Consider the following 4,881-nt stretch of genomic DNA (forward strand, 5'->3'; position numbering starts at 1 on the left):
AGCAGCTGGAGCTGCCCGCTTGCCAGCAGCCCAGGGCCGTGCAGGACACACCACCGCACCCTGCGTTGCCCAGATTCTCCAGATCCCAGCCTGGATGGACGCCCGCGCTCCCCAGCACTCCCGTTTCATGGGGAAGGGAACAGGAGGGCCACGGCCCACGGCTTCCATGGACGTGCTGGCTGTGAAGCCGCAAGCAGCAGCCACGTGCAGCAGCGCTTTGGACTGCGACCCAGGAAGGAAACGCGCATCCTGCAGGGCGCAAGCAGAGCCCTGAGCGCAGCCGGCCTGCGTGTCTCCCTGCCATTGGTAAAAAGACCGTGGAACTTCACGTGCTGTTTGAGCTCTTCTCCGCCGTACCGACACCTCCCTGTCACCCCCCGGACACCCGTAGGGGACCTACTCCGCCAGCCCTGCAAGAGGCCCTGTGGAGCCCTGCTGCCTGCAAGTCCCCAGGGGAACCCTGCAGGTCCCCTGGGCACGTCTGTGGAGCTCTGCTGCCACCCAGGCAGATGGAGGGACCACACCGGGTCCCACTTGCACCCCTGGGCAGCCCTGCTGTCCCCAGGCCGCCACAAGAGCCCCAGCAGAGCCCGCACATGGCCCTGTGGAGCCAGGCTTCTCCCCAGACCCTGACAGCGTCCCGGTAGCACCTTGCATGGGGACTGGCAAGGACTGGGAGAGGCCCTGGGCTTCTCTGGAGGGTTTGCTTAGCCCCGTGCGTACACCTGCGAGGGCTGTGAGAAACCCTGAGCTTCTCTGGAGGGTCTGCTTAGCCCTACGTATGCCTGTGAGAGGTTCTGGAAAACCCTGGGCTTTTTTGGTGGGTCTGCTTGGCCCCACGCATATCCCTGCGAGGGCTGTGAGAGGCCCAGGGCTTCTCTGGAGGGTCTGGTTGGCCCTATGCGTGCCCTCGAGAGGGCTTGGGGCAATGCAGAGCTTCTCTGGAGTGTCTGCTTGGCCCCACGAGTGCGCTTGAGAGGGCTGTGACAGGCCCTGGGCTTCTTTTGTAGGGTCTGCTTGGCCCCACGCATGCCTCAGCGAGGGATTTCAGAAACCCTGGCCTGCTCTGAAGGGTTTGCTTGGCCCCACATGTACACCTGCGAGGCCTGTGAGAAACCCTGGGCTTCTTTGGAGGGTCTGCTTGACCTCATGCATGCCCCTGTGAGGGCTGTGAGAAACCCTGGGCTTCCCTGGAGGGTCTTCTTGGACCCATGCGTGCCTCTGTGAGGAATTTGAGAAACCCTGGGCTACTCCTGAGGGTCTGCTTAGCCCCACGCGTGCCTCTGAGAGGTCTTGGAGAGGCCCTGAGATTTTTGGTGGATCTGCTTCTCTCAACGTTTATCCCTGTGAGGGTTGTGAGCGCCTGAGCTTCTCTGGAGGGTCTGCTTCTCCCTGTGTGTGCCCCTGACAGGGTTTGGAGAGATCCTGGACTTCTCTGGAGGGTCTGTTGGGCCCCACGCGTGCCCTTTTGAGGGCCGTAACAGGCTCCGGGCTTCTCTGGAGGGTCTGCTTGGGCCCACGCGTGCCCCTGCTACGGCTGTGAGAGGCCCTGGCCTTCTGTGAAGGGTCTGCTTTTCCGTACGTGTGCCCCTGACAGGGTTTGAAGAAATCCTGGCCTTCCCTGGAGGGTCTGCTTGGCCCCACATGTGCCCTCGAGAGGGCTTGGATCAATGCAGAGCTTCTCTGGAGGGTCTGCTTGGCCCCATGCGTGCCTCTGTGAGGGATTTGAGAAACCGTGGGCTTCTGTGGAGGCTCTGCTTGTCCTCATGCTTGCCCTTGCGAGGGCTGTGAGAGCCCCTGGGCTTCTCTCTTCAGCAGCAGGTCCCTGACCAGGTCCCGGCCAAGCCTGCTAGCTGTGTACTTGTGGGAAATCGTGCATGTTGGTGCCAGTTGCTTCTCCACCTTCTTCTCACCAGAGTGGTATTGCCTCCCCAGGCACCCATGGGGTGCTCAACGTGTGGAGAGTGGGCTCTACCAGTGGGAGTGTGGGCAGGCGTGGAGGCCCCCAATACGAAACGGAGCCATAGTCAGCCATGCCTGTGGCCCGCCATGACAGCAGCCGCTCGATGTCAGACAATACCTTGCTGTCTATTGTCCCTGGGATGGGATGGGGCCCCCCAGGGGGATGGGATCTGGACCCTCAGGGGGACAGGGACAGGACCCTGCAGAGTCAGACTGCAGCTAGACACCATGAGTTCTCAGGAGCTGCAGCTCAGAGAAAGCCAACTGTTCCCAAAACACCTCCTCGAGAAGGCACGTCAAGCAGAGCTGGCGACTATCAGCAGGCTAGCAATTGCCCACAACGCTTCAATGGCAGGTGTAGGCCCAGCTGCTCCATTACTATCACCAGGCATTCTCATCCGCTTAAAATGCTTAGATTTTCAGTTCTTTTTACAATTACCGTGAAGTTCAGTTTTATCAGTGTTTAGGAAATTAGGAAATGCTCAGTGCTGGAAGCTCAGAGCAACGTGGCATCATTCTTTTCATTGCCATGTTTCGGCATGTCTGTTAAGACTAGTAATACTCAAATGTGATGAGCACTTGACAGGCATTGAGCCTGTTGCTACACCCCAGAAGCGTTACTGCCCGGACAACTAGACAATGTTCACACACATCTCTGGGGTGTACGGCAGAAGTGAGATGTTCAGAGGTCATCGCCTGTTTTCCCAAGTGCACGGGATTGAGGTCATTTTCTTTTCAGCAGCTCCTGTGTCGCTGTGGTTTAGACTTGTGACCGTAACAGTGCTGATAACGCACTGATGGTTTGGCTGCTGCTGAGCCGTGCACACAACCAGGCAGATGACCCCACCTACCCGAAGAGATATTCCATGCCACATCATACCGCCCTCAGCAGTCAAAAGGGAGGGGAGGGGTTTTCGGAAGGTTAGCCAGCTTTTGCTTGGCAAGTGGTTGGGCACAGGTCTACCCCATGGGTTGTGGTAGGTGCTCGCCTCTTGCCTTTGCATTACTTGCTTTCTTTTCTTTCTCTCTTCTTCCACTTCTCCTTTGCTTGTGAAACTGTTTTCATCCTGACTCACCAGGCTGCTCGCTTTTACCCTCCCTTTCCTCTTCCCCCAATCCAAGCCAGCTGTTGGGTGGAGCTTCGCAGTGCTGGGGTTAACCCTCAGCACCAAGGTCTTCTGCCTTCTGTCAGTCAACACTGGTAGTGAGCCACACTCACCTCTCCCGTTCAGCATCTTCCACCTGTGATAGCCATGTAGGAAATGACTGAAAATACTGGAGTGAAATTAATCAATGGTTTTTGAGGTGGGTGACTGTATTAATGGGGATGCAAGGAACTGTTAATTGGCTGATGAAGAATAGAAGGTGACACACCATCTAGAAGAGACACCACTTGTCTTGCCCGCAAGGAAGGGCTCCATTCTCTCTCCCCAAAACATCCTTCTTCCTCTTTTTTATTCAGGAGAGAATCAAACCTTACTCTCAAAAATGAGGGTCTGTTGTGGTTTAACCCCAGCCAGCAACTAAGGACCATGCAGCAGCTCACTCACTTCCCCCCCACCCAGTGGGATGGGGGAGAAAATCGGGAAAAGAAGTAAAACTCGTGGGTTTAGATAAGAACGGTTTAATAGAACAGAAAAGAAGAATCTAATAATGATAATGATAACACTAATAAAATGACAACAGCAATAATAAAAGGATTGGAATGTACAAATGATGCGCAGTGCAATTGCTCACCACCTACCAATCCATGCCAGTTAGTCCCCGAGCGGCGATCACCCCACCCCTACTCCCCCCAGTTTATATACTGGGTGTGATGCCACATGGTCTGGAATACCCCTTTGGCCAGTTTGGCTCAGCTGTCCTGGCTGTGTCCCCTCCAAACTTCTTGTGCCCCTCCAGCCTTCTTGCTGGCTGAGCATCAGAAGCTGAAAAATCCCTGACTTTAGACTAAACATTACTTAGCAACAAGTGGAGAGATCAGTGTGTTATCAACATTCTTCTCATACCTAGCTCAAAAACACAGCACTGTACCAGCGACTAGGAAGACAATTAACTCTACCCCAGCTGAAACCAGGACAGGGTCTTCATTCAGGGAAGGTTTAATCGGTCTGGAAGAATTCCAAAGGAGAGACAGTTTACAGAAATAAGACGTTCACACACACACACACCCCCACACACACACACCCCCGCCCCGTTTTCCTCGTTTGGCTTGCGGCTGTAGGCCGAGGCCTCTGGTATGCTGTGAGGCGAACGGCCTGGCAGGGGAACGGCCGGCCGCAGCAAAGGCAGACCGTCAGACCCCGCCTGAAGAGATCAAACCCCGCTTTTCTGTTCGCTTCCTTCACCTGCCCGGGGCTGCTCCGAGGCAGAGCAGAGCCTGCAGCGCGGCCGGGGTCCAGCCCGGGCCTGGCGGCGGAAGGGGCCCTCCCGTCACGGAAGGCCGGGCCCGCGGAGCATGCTGGGAGGCGCAGTCTCGCCGGGGCGGCGGGCCGGGCGGCCATCTTGTGCGTGGCAGCAGACCCGGCGGCGCGAAGCCCACGCCAGTCCCCGCCGTCTGTAGGGGGGAGCGGGCTTCCCGATGGGAGCGGGCGCTGCTCCCCGTCTCTGTCGGGGCCGGGCGCGGCCGAGGCCGTCCCCGTCGGCAACGAGATGGCATCGGAGACCCTCCCGCCATGGCGGCGCTCACATCACCCCCACCTCCGTCTCGACCTCCCTCCCGTCATGCACGGCGCGTCCCCGCCTAGCGCCGGTCAAGCGCTGAGCGCTGATTGGCCCCGCGGGGGGGGCCCGGCCGGAAGCGGAGAGATTTGAACGCTAACGGCCGCGCAGGCGGCGGCCGCCCAGCCAGTGAGTGCTGCTCTCCGCCGGTGCCCGCTCCCCCTCGGCGGCCGCGGCCTCTCGCCGGTGCCCTGACGG

The sequence above is a fragment of the Buteo buteo genome, chromosome Z, assembly GCF_964188355.1.
Source record: "Buteo buteo chromosome Z, bButBut1.hap1.1, whole genome shotgun sequence".
Taxonomy (NCBI): domain Eukaryota; kingdom Metazoa; phylum Chordata; class Aves; order Accipitriformes; family Accipitridae; genus Buteo; species Buteo buteo.